The sequence below is a fragment of the Mauremys mutica genome, chromosome 1 (assembly GCF_020497125.1).
Source record: "Mauremys mutica isolate MM-2020 ecotype Southern chromosome 1, ASM2049712v1, whole genome shotgun sequence".
In the NCBI taxonomy this organism is placed as follows: Eukaryota; Metazoa; Chordata; order Testudines; family Geoemydidae; genus Mauremys; species Mauremys mutica.
Window position 1 is genome coordinate 217,315,075 of NC_059072.1, and position 17,118 is coordinate 217,332,192.

The 17,118-nt window shown below is 41.3% G+C and overlaps 1 protein-coding gene across 1 annotated transcript in view; it reads left to right on the forward strand.

Moving 5' to 3' along the window:
* Positions 1-852: 852 nt before the first annotated feature.
* Positions 853-17,118, forward strand: part of TAB3 (TGF-beta activated kinase 1 (MAP3K7) binding protein 3) — a 64,068-nt gene continuing 47,802 nt past the window's right edge. The window contains exon 1 of the mRNA XM_045003633.1: positions 853-1,017. The gene's annotated coding sequence lies outside the window, so the exon portion shown is untranslated. The remainder of the gene's footprint in view (positions 1,018-17,118) is intronic.

Below are 17,118 nucleotides of genomic sequence, written 5' to 3' on the forward strand. Positions count from 1 at the left end.
ATGATACAGCAGCGCAGCTGCCCCACTGAAATGCTTTAACGAAGACTCTACTATGTGGACGTGAGATCTTCTCCGGCAGCGTAGTTAATCCACCGCTTCCCGAGGTGGTAGCTGTATCAGCAGAAGCAGCTCTCCCATGGACCTAGCGCTGTCTACATGGTGTGTGTGTGTGTGTGTGGTTGGTGTAACTGTGTCCCCCCGGGGGTGGGCGGGGGTCACACCCCTGAGCCAGGTAGTTATACCAGCATCGTAGTCCTGGCCCGAATGCAAACTAGACCCCTCCCGTTCCAGGGGTCCCCAAACCCCATCCCCACCCGGACAGCTCTGCCCATGTGGGCCTGCAGCTGGGGGTGGGGGCCGCGGCGTGTATCACACCCAAGGGAAGAAGCTCCCGACCCTTCCACCGCATAACATGAAAAACAACAAGAACAAAACCCGGCGAGACCCCCCGGCTCTGCAGGGCCCAGCGCGGGAGCCGCGATTCCCCCGAGCCAGGCCTGACATCTCAGGTGATATTTTTTTTTCTGGCCGGGCTGCAGCTAACACCCCCCGGGCGGCGCTGCCCGGCCCCGGCAGCCGCTGTCCCGCCGCGCGGGCAGGGCGCGTGCCGGGCGCAGGGCCCGCGCCAGGGTGCTCAGCCCAACGCTCGCTGCGCCGCCCAGGGCCTTTTTCTCGTCAAGTCTCGCGATATGTGGACCGGCGGCCAGCCGGCCTGGGCAGCGCCATGTTGGCGCCTGGGTAGAGCGGGCTGGGCCCCTCCCCTTGACGCCAGGCCGCCCGCCCGGATCCCGGAAGCGCTTTGCGGCCGCGCCCAGTGTTCCACAGTCCCCCCCACCCCGCCCCCTCCTCTCAGCTCGCGCTGCCTGGAGACCAGTTCCCCCCTCCGCGAGCGGACAGGGGGGACCCGCCCCCGCCGGACCCAGGAGGAGGGGGGGCGTCCCGGGCAGCCCCCGCCCCTCCCCCGTGTAGAGCGAGGGGGGAGCCGGGCATGCTGCCGCCGCCGCCCCCCAGCGCACGGTAAGCGGGCGGGCGGGCGGGGCTGTGCCGGGCGGGGGGGTCCCGGGTGCGAAGGGGCGCGAGGGCATCGGTGCCCCGGGGCTGGGGGACCGGGGGCTGCGGTAACTGTTCCTTGTAGGCTCCGAGCCGCGGGGGCGGGAGCCCGCCGGAGCCCGCCGCTCCTCTGACGGGCTGGGGAGGGGGCGGTGGGTGCGTGGTGCCCCCCTTCTTCCTCCCCCCCCCCCCCCATCTCTCTGGACAGCAAAACTTGGGCTCGGTGTGTTTGGCGGCGGCGTGGGGGTTGCCTGGTGATGCCGCGCGGGTCTGTGACCGGGAGGTGGCTTCTTGCGCGGGCCACAACTATTGTCTGGCTGTTTCTGGTGTAAGTCATTGCAGGTGGGAGAGTTGCCACCGCCTCTTTCCACTCTTCGGCATGCTGGCTCGGCAGCCTCCTGCTGCTGCTGCTGCTGCGGGTTTGGCTCTGGCCGTAGAAGGGGGTAACAATGGCTTGGTTGTGCCCTGTCCGGACGCCCCTCTCAGAGCTAGACTTGAGCTCCTCTGTGTTGTGTTCTGTAATCAGTCAAACGTATCAGAGGGGCAGACGGACCCTAATTACGCCTAATATAGATGCTTTGCTGCTGTTTTGAAATAGCTATTTGAGGGTGTGTTTACACTTCCTTCGGACATGACTTGTAATCCCATATCAGCTTTTTCCCCTAGCTAAGATTTTTTTTCCCCTTTTTTGCTCCTGTTAAATTTGCCCAAGAATGACTGTATTTTAAAGTTGCAGAAACATACTGTGCGGTTCCTTTATCTTTGGAAAAGTGGCATGGCCTATATGTGCCAGGTTAAAAGGTGGTCCTTAATAACGTAAAGCAAGACACTGTACTAATCTTTCTATAAATCTATGTAAAAGTGGCTATGAAGATTGTTAAATGATATTGTCAGTTAACATCGTTTGCTAATTGTCTTATATCCTATTTTAAGCTGAGGAATCATTTAAAAATGGTAGTTGCTTTTCTAATTATTACAGTAGGCTATGCTGTGAATATTTGTTGCTGAAGCTATGTCAGCATGATTTTCTACAATGACTTTCATTTTTCATTTTATATAAACATTAATAGGACAAATCTCACTGCTGATTTATCAACTATCAGTGGAGAATCTTTGTTTTTAGCTCTGGCATACACTACTACCAAACAAAAAAGTACAAATTGTCAATTGATAGACTGGTAGCCTGTAACTGGTATATATGAGCAGTTTACATTTTGAGTATTTTTTAAATTAAACCCTCTTACAAGGGAAAACATGCCTTTTTTAAAAAGTTTATTTTGATAGTTAAACTACTGATTTTTTTCCACTTACAGTAGAATAACATAACAAGCTTTCTTTTCCTAAGTAAAACTCCTGAACTTTCTGTTTGCAAAGCTTCTGATCGTTTTATAAAATGAGTTATAAATGTAGTAGAAAAATGGTGTTTGTATTTCATGTTTTAAGTATCTATATTATAAAGTGAAACTATAGCTTTTACTTGTAAAATAAAAATTCTCCCTCTCTCCTGTTCATGTCATTTTATACTCTGCAGGTTAAGTTGTGAATTGAACTTGTGATAGTGAGGTTGCACGCATGGTGCACTACTATTCTGTCTGCTGTGCATTACCAAGGGATCCTTGCTGCCTTGTATAATAGTGGGGTGGCTTATAAGAAAAAATAACTATTGACTTGATTGAAGCTGTGTCGTTACGGCAGAATGAGAATGGCCACTGTGAAATGTCACACTGCCTAACTCAGGTGTTAGGCTGTGTCTACACTACCGTGGTAAGTTGACCTACATTTCACAACTTCAGCTATGTGAATAACGTAGCTGGAGTCAACTTAGGTCGAGTTACCGTGGGGTCTGCACTGTCCGGTCGGCTTACCTTACTCTTCTCGTTGTGGGTAGAGTACAGGGGTCAACTGGAGAGCGATCTGCTGTTGATTTGGCAGGTCTTCACTAGACCCGCTAAATTGACCACCACCGGTGGATCGATCTCAGAGTGTTGATCCTGGATGTAGTGTAAATGTAGCCTTATTGTATTAACAGCTGAGAGTTCTGTTAATTGGAGCCTATGCCCCTATCAAGCCAGTCAGCTTGAGTTAGTGTTTTTTTGTGTTGTTGGGACTTGAGTTAGGGACAACACTCAATTTACAACTCAAGTAAACTCTGCAGTGAAAACAAGCCCTGAGGCTATTGGTTTCCAAATAAGATAAAAAAGATGCTGAAGGAGCTCTTGAAGTAGGAGACATTGAAAAGTCTTGATAGCCTAAATTGTATAGCTAAAAGTGATTTTGTCAAACTGGCACTTTGTCTTAGGTGTTGTTAAACTTGTCCATGCTTATTGATCTAGAAAGTCTCCTAAAAAGCAGATTTCTTAGTTTAGTTGAACTGTAACAAAACTTCATATTGGGGTATTTTATCACAGGTGGTCTTGGCAAAGAATTTTCAGTATCTAAGAAAAGTAGCGTATTATAATGGTAGAAGGTATTGGAGAAATTATTAATCAAGACAGGTTCTGATATGTTTCTAGTTCAGGCTGTTAATTTACTGAATATGATGCAGGACTTAATAGGTGAAGTTCTGTAGCCTGTGTTATGCAGGAGGTCATATATAGGTAATCGTAATGGTCTCTTGACCTAAAAATCTATCAGTATTAAGTTGAAGTATGCATAGAAAGTCTTTTTATGCCTCAGTTGTTTTTTTCAAGCCTAAAACACAGTTCTAATCTGAAAACAATTCCGTAAACATAGCAAGTAGTGTTTTGTTTGTCTGTGATTCTATATTATATTTTTCTCAATTTACAAATAACAGTTTTTTCCCCTAAGCAGCAACTTGTCTTGGAATCTGGCAAGATTCCTTTCTTGCTTTTGCATTATCATAGATAATAAAGATTCTGCAGACCAAATGATATCTTCAATATTGCCTCTGCTAACCCTGTAGTTTTAAGTGGACTTGTTTAGGATGTAACTGAGATCCATGAGTTCAGGACAACTTCCCCAATTCTGCAGAGATTTACACTTGTACTTAACTTGAAGTAGGTTGAGTAGCCTCCTTATAGTCTGGCCTGCTGAAACTATATTTCTGGTGGCGAGACACCATCCAGATACAAAAACCAGTCAGGTTTTTGAGTCCTATAGTGTGTTGTTAGGACTTGTCAGTGTCATCTTATGCTCCCTTTGATATGGAAACACAATAAATAATAAACATGAACCTCCTAATACCATTTTTACTGAGAAAAAGTTGAGAATAAAACTTGTACTTGTAACCAGTACATCTCTAAGTTGGGTAACATTACAGCAACAGGTTCATAACAGCCAACAATCAAACTACTAACTCAATGTTTGCTATACTTAGTACATTTTTTTGAAATCTAAAGCTGGTAAGTTTTAGTGAATGTCCAAAACTAATGAGTATAATATAGTTCCAAACTTAATAAAATTTGGGTATGTTAAATGGGTTGTGTACACTTTCTCATGCTTTACTGTAGTTGTTTCTAAAAGTAAAAAGGTCACTAGACTCATCTTTCCAAAAATGTAAGATGAGCTTTAATTAATATTAAGAATCTGGAAGAATTTCTTGTTGTAGTTGAACCAGGTAGTGTGTCCAACTTTAATATATCAAGAAAGACATTAATTTTTGTCAAATAATCCAATAAAACATACATAATGCAGAATAAACCCTATGGAGAGGTTTCCTTTTTGTGTATCAGAGCCTCCATATTTTTTTTTTTTTGGGCACCTTTTGAACTTTTCATTGGGGGTAATGACCCAAATGTATAAAACAAAAATGTCTGCCAATGTTTGTGGGTTTGCAGTTATATTTTCTCTCCTCCCCCCCCCCCCCCCCCCCGCCCTTTGGTGTGTGGAAGGCTCACAAAAACCAAGTGGGCAATTATACAGCGGAAGCAGTAAAGTTGCCTAGATCAGTGTAACCAAACTAATATTAGATGTTTATTTTCAGCAACAAATAGTAGCAAAAAATCAGAGGTTAGTTACTTTTTTTCAGTTGAAGGTGCCCTTTTAATGGCTGTGTAATACATATCTTCTGCATGCTCCACATTTTAAAAACAATATATATTTTGTGCTATCTGTCTGCATCAAGAATATGGGAAATGAGGCTTTCTTGTGAAAGACTGATGATAACGGTTTTGCTGAGATTACATACAAATAGATGTCAAATGCCAATTCATATGTATGAGGGATTACAGCTAAATGAGGAGAGAGTTAGACAAAATAAAAATCTCTCTTGGAGGCTGGGGCAGAAATTTATTTGACTGTCAGAAGTGCTTTCTCAAAATTATTTTCAGAACAAGATCCTCAATAGATTCTACTGAACCTCAGATAATTTATTTAAAGCAGGTCTTGCAAAGGAGAGCAAATGCTGAAGATGCCAGCAACTGTCTGCAAATTTGTCACATACCTGTCCTAAATTGAACAAATTATAGCCTGACATACATGCAGAAACCTCTGTGGTATTGAATATCCTGTTCTGTCTACTTCATGAAGAATAAGCAGACATCTTGGCTGTAGCCTCATTCTAGTATCAATCAATACTTAGAAGATGGGGTTCTGATGTTAACATTTTAATGCAGTGGCTCTCAATCTTTCTAGACTACCATACCCCATTCAGGCATCTTATTTGCCTTGCGTACCCCCAAGTTACATCTCACTTAGGCCTGCTCTACACTGGAGGAGGAGGGGGATCGATCTAAGATATGCAACTTGAGCTACGAGAATAGTGTAGCTGAAGTTGATGTATGTTAGATTGACTTAGATTGACTTACTTTGCGTCCTCGCGGCGCGGGATTGACAGCTGCCACTCCCCCTGTTGACTCCGCTTCTGCCTCTCGCCTTGGTGGAGTTCCGGAGTCGATGGGGAGCGCGTTCGGGGATTGATGTATCGTGTCTAGACGATCCGATCTGGCGGGTAGTGTAGACATACCCTTAAAAACTACTTGCTTGCAAAATCAGACATAAAAATACAAGTGTCACAGCATACTGTTACTGAAAAACTGCTTACTTTCTAATTTTTGCAACAGAATTATAAAATAAATCAATTGGAATATAAATATTGTACTTGCATTTCAGTGTATAGTATATAGAGCATTATAAGCAAGTGATGGCATGAAATTTTAGTTTGTACTGGATTTGCTAGTTCTCTTTATGTTGCCTGTGGTAAAACTAAGCATATGTGTAGATGAGTTGATGTACCCCGCGGAAGACATCTGAGTACCCCCGAGTGTACATGTACTTCTGGTTGAGAACCACTGTTTTAATGTCTACCAGGCACTTTGATTTCAGAAGTTTGCCACTTGAAAGACTGAAAGAAATGTGCTTAAGTTGAAGAGTGCATAGATATTCTGGATAAAGAAGAAATGTATGATGCTCGTATAGGTATTATAATCCAAAATTTTTGTAACACTGGGTCTTTAAGGGAAAAAGAAAGGTAATACACTAATCTTTTTCCCTTGATCCTGTCCCCTCTTGTACATATGTTAGACCTGATAGATCCCACTACCTGTGTCTGCTCTTCAGTTTACTGAATGTTTTAATTGACCCAGATCCAACAGGTGAGCAGCCCTTTTCCAAAATTTAAAACAAGTTTTTAAAAATGATAGAATTAGTGCAGTAAAGTTCAATTGCTTGCAAATATAATTTGCATAGTAAGTAGACTATATAAAATCATGTGTCAAGTTTTACCAAATAAGTTGATCCAACAAGCTGGGATTTTTTTTTTACCCTTATGTACTGTCTTACAATGACCAACATAACACTGTAATCATAGTTCAGTAGTTTGACAGTATCATATAAAAATGGAAGATTGGTTGTGTGACAATGAGAAGATTCTTAGAGCACTTTATTAAAAACCTGAATTGTGATTGTTGTGGACTTTCTGAAGTCCACCCTAGAGATTGCTATCCATATTCTCAGTTGCTGTAGGGATTAGATGCCTGGGAAGTGGCAAAAGAAATCAGACTTTTCTTTTTATGAATGCAGTCCAGGAAAAAAAAACTCCTGCAGCAATTTTTATATGCTTTCTATATTTTTTGCACTTCCCCTCCTGTTAAAATAAACACGAATGCTTCAATCTGCCTATCTTTGTCTCTAATCCACTCTGTTAAGTTTTTATTCTTCCTTTGCTTTGAATACCTTGTTTCCCACCCATTACATGTGTTTAGAGACATGTCCTAAAGACAGAGTTTTTATCAGTCCTGATAAAATGCTGTGGAAAAATATGGCTCACACTCCATTTGTTTTATTCTTTATTTACTTTTTTATAATATGTGATCCAGGAAAAAACATGAAAACTAAAATATGTGGATTTATGTTTTCATTATGCTAAGCAATATAAACCCCCAATAGTATGAACATGTATTAAAAAGAAACTTCTGGTCATTTCCGTTTTTTGTACAGTGGTTGTGATAAATGTGTTAGGTGAGTGGCAGACACCACTGATTTGATCGACTTAATGTATCCTCTCTACACACATGCACATCGTACATCATTTGAAGGCTTATTGTGTCTTCTTCAGGATAAGGTGTGATGTGGAGCAGTCAAATGGTGCCGTTATCATAGAAATAGGGATAACCAATGATACCATCGACACGTTAAAATGACCACTTTGGAATATTTGCATTCAAGACATAAAATTGGATTTCTTTGTGGCCTCAAAGCATCAGAACAACTGTGTGGTAAAACAAAATATAAGTTTGTACAGGTATCACTGAAATGTAATAGGGCCGGTGATATTTCTAATTGTCATTATCATAACTAGGGCCCTACCAAATTTATGACCATGAAAACTACATCACAAACCATGAAATCTGGTCTCTTTCATCCTATACTATACAGTTTTCATGGGGACCAGTGTTTCTCAAATTGGGGTTCCTGACCCAAAAGGGAATTGCGGGGGTGGGGTCACAAGATTATTTTAGAGGGGTTGCAGTATTGCCACCCTTACTTCTGCGCTCCGCCAGCAGCAACACAGAAGTAAGGGTGGCAATACCATATCATGCCACCCTTTACTTCTGCGCTGCTGCCCTTGGAGCTGGGCAACTGGAGAATGGCGGCTGCTGACTGAGGGCCTAGCTCTGCAGGCAGCAGCGCAGAAGTAGGGATGGCAGTACCATACTATGCCATCCTTACTTCTCCACTAGTGCTGATGGTGACTCTGCCTTCAGAGCTGGGCTCCCAGCAGGGTGGATTTGATTTAAAACACTAGTCAGGAAGACTTGATTTAATAATAGATTCCTACATAAAAGTGCATTCTTGTTGGTTGTTCTAACCCAGGGGTCGGCAGCCTTTCAGAAGTGGTGTGCCAAGTTCACTGTAATTTAAGGTTTTGCTTGCTAGTAATACATTTTAACGGTTGTAGAAGGTCTCTCTCTATGTCTATATTATGTAAATAAACTATTGTTGTATTAAAAGTAAATAAGGTTTTTAAAATATTTAAGAAGGTCCATTTAAAATAAAATTAAAATGCAGATCTTATCAATGTAGTGTGATCCTTGCCTGGGATCCTTGTCTGGGGTTCCAGCCACCAGCCCCACTCAGTCCGCTGCCAGTCTGTGGTGGGGGCAGCACTCAGCCTGCTGCCGGTCTGGGGTTCTGGCTGCCGGCCCCTTGCCAGTCAGGGTCCCAGCCGCCGGCCCCGCTCAGCCTCCTGCTGGCCTGGATGAGCAGAACCCGAGGCTGGTAGCGGGCTGAGCAGGGCCGGCGGCCGGGATCCCGGCTGGCAGGAGCTGGTGGACAGAACCCCAGACTGGCAGCGGGCTGAGCAGGGCCAGCAGCTGGACCCCAGACAAGGATCCCAGGCCCTGCTCAGCCCACTACCGGTCTGGGGTTCCGGCCACCAGCTCCTGCCAGCTGGGATCCCGGCCACCGGCCCTGCTCAGCCCGCTACCAGCCTGAGGTTCTGCTCACCCAGGCCGGCAGGAGGCTGAGCGGAGCCAGCAGCTGGAACCCTAGACCAGCAGCAGGTTGAGTGCTGCTGGCACCCTGCTGAGAGCTGCCAGCATCCCAGAGTGGCAGCGGACTGAGCTGCTCAGCCCGCCGCCGGCTGAGTGAATGGAACCCCAGGCCGGCAGCAGGCTGAGTGGCTCAGCCCACTGCCACTCTGGGGTTCCAGCCGCCGGTTCCTGCCAGCCGGGGTCTCAGCTGCCGGTCTGCTCAGCCCGCTGCCAGCCTGGGGGTCCCCAGGCCGGCAGTGGGCGCTGAGTGGGGCCAGTGGCCAGGACCCCGGCTGGCAACGAGGCAGCAGCCGGAATCCCAGAGCAGCGGTGGGCTGAACCGCTCAGCCTGCTACTGAGTGCCATCAAAAATCGGCTCGCGTGCCACCTTTGGCATGCGTGCCGTAGTTTGCCAACCCCTGTTACAACCTTAATACATACTCTTCACAACTCAGATAGATGTAGGTTTCATTTTTAAGGGTACCCACTATATATATTTTTAAGTGATTTATTTTGGAAACTTTTCAGATTAGTTTTACAGCTATGTCAGAAAATGAATGATTGTTTGGTTATTTCATTTACCAAAGGTAATTGAAGCAGATATTTGTGAAGTCATTGGGAGGTGAACTATCTACAATTCAACAGGTTAATCATTAATATTTGGAGGATTTTCTTGCCATGGTGTATTAGGAGGAGACCATCACCAGACAGACATTTAAATTGTTTTATTTAACTAAAACAATAATATTATGTATTCTGGATTTTTTTTCTTCACAGCAAACATATAATATAAAACAAGCATATGAATTTTTGAATTTATTTAAACATTCAAGTTTTTAAAATCAGGTTTGTTTTTGTTAAGATTGTTTTTAATTAAAATAGTTAAATGAAATATTAAAAAAAAAAACTGCATCAGCCAGGTCAACATGAGAAACTTAAAATATTGGCTTCTGCTGCGAACTCAGTTGTCTTCACCTTCATTTTTCTGTTTGTTCATAATCTGGAAAAGAAAAACAAGCTTTCCTGCTTTTTCAGGTCCCAAACAATTTCTCAATTTGGAATGAATTAGTCCAAAGGAAGAAAATATTCTTTCTACACCGGCAGAAGAAGCTACTGCTGTTAAGTGAGATTATCACTTCAACAGTCTCTGAATTCAAGTGCTTAAGTGACTTCCACCAGTTCACTGGTGTGACTTTCTTTAAAACATCATCAGCAAACATATATTTCTTGAATGGTTCACCGTTAGCTCTGAAGTGTATTATAGTTGGCATTATGGAGGGATGATTGCTGGATGTCCATGTCGTAGCCAACTCCTCTTCTTCAGCAGTTAAGGTTTGACACTAGTACCGAGTATTGAGAATATTTGCAAGAAAATGAGATAGAGATAGTGCTTGTCCCATTTGTTTTTTTTTAATGCTTGTAATTTAACTCTGTCATTGCATATTTCTCTTTTTAAGATCTCCCTGAGTTCTTTCCAGTTTTCAACAGCGTAATCAATAAAACAGCTATTTCCCTGCATTTTGTTCAAGGCTACAGAAATAGGCTTCAGGGTACTCAGCATGTGTTCAACATTTCTCTTAAGCCCAATGTTCAGAACTTTGGCTGTGACAGTTCCATACATTTTTTTCATGATTTTGTTCACAAACTGTCGTCAGATTAGGCCAGTTCCTCATATAGTGCTCAAAACAGTCCACTACTGAGTTCCATCACATGTCTTGTGGGAGAGTTAACTTGGTTCGTCCCACTTTTTTTCAGAGCAGCTGTTGCAAAATACTTCCGTAACAATCACTTTACAATTTCAACATTATTAGCCTTTATTTCTGGAACACTGAAGTCTTTGGCTAGGAGGTGCATCAAATGAACAGTGCAACTGTAATTAGCTTGGGACTCTCTTCTAAATAATTTCTTCTCATCTTGGATACATTTACAGCGTTGTCTGTGACCAAGCAGCATACTAGACATTTGAATTTTTAACAGTTTGTTATAGCTTTTACTGCTGCCACTTGTAAGTATTCTGCTGTGTGTGCATTTCCTGATGTATCAGTTGTTTCTGTAAGAAAGACATTCCCTTCTCCTGTTGTTACGCAAGCACATACAACAGGATCATTGTGGACATTGCTCCACCCATCAGGACTCAAGTTAACAATTTTACCCTCTAGACCTTTTGCACACTGCTCAATTTCTCTTTCATACACTTTATCCAGCAATTTGGCTGTGACATCTGCTCTGTTGGGTGGACTGTATCTTGGTCTTAATGACTGAACCATGTTAATGAAGTGTGGGTTCTCAATCATATGGAAAGGAGAGTTTGTTGCATAAACAAACTGGGCAATTTTTTCATGAATGACCTCTTTTTGTAATCTTGCTGGTTCTTATCACAAACGTATCTATCGTTGTTTCTGGATGATGGAGATTTTTTTTTCTCTTTTTGCTACAGGTGATATACTGTGGCTATGTGACATAAATGATACTGAAACACTATAATTGGCAGATAACTCTGAAACTATAGAAAATGATGCTGATCTTGAAGGTGGATAGCCTTCAGAATCCTGTAGAGGATGGATTCTCCTAAACAAAATAAGTCAGTGCAGTTATTTAATTATTATTACCATACTGCTCATTTGGTATTACTCATTGTATTCACTGACACTCAGTACTACTTTAAAGTACTGAATTTGTAAAAGGAAGATCTGCCTATTTCAGTTATGTATTTTTTATCACAGCTGCATCTAAAATGCTAGTACACCTCTACCTCAATATAATGCGACCCGATATAACACAAATTTGGATATAACGTGGTAAAGCAGTGCTTCAGGGGGGCAGGAGTGCACACTCCAGTGGATCAAAGCAAGTTCGATATAACGTGGTAAGATTTTTTTCGCTCCCAAGGACAGCATTATATCGAGGTAGAGGTGTACCATAGAGTAACAACTATATTTTTTGCTCAAACATGAGAATTCAAGAATAGTCCAGAAGGAAGACGAGCAGTCCTTATGAAAGAAGTATGAAATAAAAAGGTTTAGCAACCTGAAGATCCTGCGTGTTCAGACATGTTCCTTTCATCATCTTCAACACAGCTTCCTCCTGAGAAGGAACACTTCTCATGATGTTGTTTCATTCAGGCAACTAGGTCTTGCATTTCTTTGTTGCACTGTTTGCATTTTGCACACATGCTTGTCCAGTTCTATTCTACCCCCCCAACAATCTACTATTCATTGAACTTTTTGAAACTTTGCAGTTTTAGAGAGTTAAGGGATTGACTCTGTGTACACAAATTTGCAGAGGGACAATAGGGTTGAGGTCTGTTGTTTCTCACCTCTGTATATTTATTTATTTATTTATTTTAAAAACATTTTTGTTGTTAACAAGCATGTTATCTCTGGAGACACAAATCCACAGTATGAGAACTGCAAAACTAAGCATCTCTGATGGTATCTTCTAGACTGAGCACTGAGTCCCATTGGGTAGATAGAAAGATTACTTTGGTTAATCTATACAGAAGCCCCTGGAACCCCATAAAGTTGGGTCCCTAATCCATGAACTATTGGAACTCTCAACTTTTCTTAAACATTACATGAATATATTCTAATACTATAGAATTAGAATTTATAATACCTATTCCATGATGAGATATCTCTGAGCTATTATGTATCTTATCTAAAACTATCTTTAGATAGGTTTTTCCCTGAGAGAGCATTTTATCAAAAAAATCTGATTTAAATAAAAAAAATCCGATTTTTTTTAAATAATTGATTTTTATCCATCTTGGTCTCTTCAGAAAATGAACACTGATACCCAACTTGTATGGCAACATTTCTCTGTGTGCATGGGAGATGTACTGAATTATATGGCATAGTTAATTAATAATTTCAGTTATACTGAAATATTTCTAAAATACTTGAAGGTGGAAGTTAGTCTGGAAAGTGTATTTTACTGATCACTTGTCTATGGGAATTTGTGACTTCAGATTTGTTAGTCTGCATATCTTAATTGTCTGATAACCTAGTGGTGTTTCCAGTATTAACAGTAAACATGTACTGTACAAAATATTTGATGCTTTATATTATTTTCAGTAAGCGTTCTGAAGATAGTTTTATAGAGCATATCAGGGATCGGCAACCTTTGGCCCGCGGCCTGCCAGGGTAAGCCCCTGGTGGGCTGGGCTGGTTTGTTTACCTGCCACGTCAGCAGGTTTGGCTGATCGCGGCTCCCACTGGCCACAGTTCGCCGTCCCAGGCCAAGGGGGGCGGCCGGAAGCGGCGGCCAGCACAGCCCTGGGTTCACGCCGCTTCCCGCAGCCCCCATTGGCCTGGAGCGGGGGCCGATCCCTGGAGTATATTATTGAGAGATGTTACTGCAATTCCTTACTGGTATTTATCCAAGGTTTCTAGATATGTAATTTTAAATTTATTAACAAACGGGAAGTTGGCGGAGTTATGAAAAGCATAATAGGGAAATGTTTAATTGTCTACATCTTACTAAACATTAGAATTGTGGAAAAATTAGGAAAACATTAAGCATATGTTGGCTGCACACATTTGCTTCTCCATTTTATGAAATAATTTACTTCCATGAAGCTGAATTGGATGTGGCATTCCTTGTTTTAGGCAGTAGTGTTGATGGAATCCTAACCATCTGCAGTGGATAACCTTCTGGTGGTATTTTTTTCATCATCAGTCAGATTACTCAAAAGATACGGATGTGTGTATAGCTGCAGCTGTGCCATGTTTCGGACCCTTCAGGGTCCACTGTGGGGATGTTGTGACATCAAGTTTGCTACAAAATTGTCAATCTAAAGAGCCACTGTTATACCAACTCCATTGTATGGAAGTGAAACGTGGAAGGCCGAATAACACTTGATTTTTCTGATTGTCATCTTCGTCAGCTGTTCCATATCAAGAACAAGATCAGAAATGAGATAGCTGAAGTCAAATCTAGCAACCGCCTCCATCAGCTCTTGTTTAGTTTCAATGGTTTTCTTGATATGGATACATTAATAGAACAGAGGATCAACAAATTCAGAAGTGTGTACACCAGTAAATGCTTCTGTGACACCAATAATTGCATGGGTGTCAAAAGCTTTAGTGGCAATGCAAGATTGCCTGTGATGGACATAAACTAAATATACAATCAGACCACCTCAAGCACCTTGCCAGAGAGTGATCCAGATGGAGCTCAGTTTGTGAGACTGTGTCCCTTTGGGATTTGCCATGATGATGGATTCCCTAAATTTTGTGAGAAGTTTTATTAAAATTTACAGCATGTTGCATACAATTTAAGTTTAGATATTTGCGGTAATTGTCTTTCACAATGGAGTGTGCTAATTATTGCCAGATTTGACGTGCGCAGTATAGTGCTTAACAAAAGATACAAATAAGAAACATGGCTTTTGTCAACACTGTAGTTCAGAATATGAAACTGTGACCTAAGCTAAATGACCACTTTATTTAATTGTGGACTCTTTTGGTTCTCATGCTCAGTTATTCTTAGAAGTTGTTAATGTAAACATCAGAAGGAAAAACTTTAATGCCTATTTGGAAAACTGCAGTCTTTTGGGCAATGACAGCACTTGGAATATATTTATTGATTATGTTTTGTTTGTTTTGAAAACTGTGTAGCAAATTGCTCTTCTAATCAGAATAAATGCTTTAGAACCAGAAAAGAAATGAAGGCCCTGCTCCTGCAATCTTATTCTTCTGGGCAGATCCTGGCATCCACGCTGAGCACTACTAATGTCAATGTGGGTTGAGTGAGCAAGCATCTGCACACATGGATCTTGATTGAAGGATCAAGGCCTCACTGAATTTTTTTTCTTTTCAGAGCATCCATGTGAAAAATATGTTTTTACTAGGGCTGTCAAGCGATTAAAATAATGAATCCCGTTTAATTGCGCGATTAAACAATAATAGAGTACATTTAAATATTTTGAGATTTCTGCATTTTCAAATATATTGATTTCCATAATAACACAGAATACAAAGTGTACAGTGCTCACTTTATATTTATTTTTGATTACAAATATTTGCACTATAAAAAATAAAAATACCGTATATACTCATTCATAAGCCGAATATTTTTGGTAAAAAAGTCATGCATCAAAGAGTGGGGGTCGGCTTATAAACAGGTCTACACAAATTTGATGATTTTAAACTCTATGGAATCATTGAATTGAATATCTAATACATTGTCATTTTGTTTACCTGGAGCTTCTGCAGGCATGGAGGCCCTCAGCTCCCTGTGGTCGCGGTTCGCCGTTCCCAGCCAATGGGAGCTGTGGGAAGTGGGGACTTTCCACATTTGGCTAGGAACAGCGAATCGCGGCCACAGGAAGCTGAGGGCCTCCATGCCTTCAGATGCTCCAAGTAAACAACATCCTACCAGTGGCTTACCCTGACTGGCAGGGAGCCAAGTTTGCCAACCCCTGAAATATAGGGTTGGCTTATGAAAGGGTCATACATTTTTTGCTCTTTTTACCTAACCATCTTGGCGGGGTGGGGTCAGCTTATAAACAAATGGGCTAATGAACAAATATATACGGCAGTATTTTTCAATTCACTTAATACAAGTACTGTAGTGTAATCTCTTTATCATGAAAGTTGAACTTACAAATGTAGATTTGGGAACAAAAAAATAACTGCATTCAAAAATAAAACAATGTGAAACTTTAGAGCCTACAAGTCTACTCAGTCCTACTTCTTGTTCAGCCAATCGCTAAGACAAGTTTGTTTACATTTGCAGGAGATAAAGCTGCCTGCTTCTTGTTTATGATGTCATCTGAAAGTGAGAACAGGCATTCACAAGGCACTGTTGTAGCCAGCATCGCAAGATATTTCTGTGCCAGATGCACTAAAGTTTTTGAGTGCAGTTATGTAACAACAACAAAAATCTACATTTGTAAGTTGCATTTTCATGATAGATTGCACTATAGTACTTGTATGAGGTGAATTGAAAAATACTGCAGTATTTCTTTGTTTACAAATATTTGCACTGTAAAATGATCAAAAATAATATAAAGTGAGCACTGTACACTTTGTATTGTGTTGTAATTGAAATCAGTATATTTGAAAATGTAGAAAAACATCCAAACATATTTTAGTAAATTTCAATTGGTATTTTATTGTTTAACAGTGCAATTAACACTGATTAATCACGACTAATTTCTCTAATTGCGATTATTATTTGTTAATCCCATGTGTTAACTGTAATTAATTGACAGCCCTAGTTTTTACATTAATTTTTCTGAGTTGAATCTTTAAAATATTTTTAATGAGATTAACTTTTGCATATATCACATTGAAAAAGTAGGATATTTTCACAGTAATGAAGAGCTCACCTGATGGTGCAAGCGCCTGCACATACTAGCTGATTTAATTGAGGCGCCATTTGATGCAGGTGGGCTTATAGAGTCAGAATCAAAATGTGTAAATGTGGAAAATTTACAGATGATTTGGTTGTGACTTTAACTACAAAGTTTCATGTGGGTGTTATGAGCCTCATTAATTTAACACTCTCCTCACCTACCTCCCTACTTTGAGTTAGGAAAGCCTTTTCACTTTTCTGGTTAATGTTGGGGAGGACTAACAATGTTTACATTTGGTTAAATTCTGCAAGTGACTTTTGGATTATGGAACTCTCAAACAATATTTTCACGTTTCTCCAGCAGTCTATAAGGAACAGAAAATATTTAGCTGAATTCAGTAGCTTCTTAACATACTGCTAATATTGAAGACCTATTAAAGTAGTATTGCCCACAGTGATACCTGCCCTCTTGTGTGGGGAAACAAAGTACTAGCAAGGGATGAAAGGACAATCCTTTCATGGGTTTTCAGTGTTTTCTTTCTGCTGTTTTAATGAGTCTGTAGCTGTTATGATGGCACATAAAATCTTAAAATTGTGACACAAATTACAGTGATGTCTGAGTTTGTGGAGAGTCTGAAGCAATGAACTCACCCTCTTATATAGCTGGGTGCTAACTCACTAGCCAGTGATGATACTTTAAATGCCAACATTAGTAAATATTTCCCTGCTCATCAAAACATGTAAGAATAAGAGAGTCATGTTATGCATATCTACACCAGTGTTGGCCAAAGTAAGAGTAGGTAGCCAAAGGGGGGAGTAGTTAGGGCAGCCAAGAAGA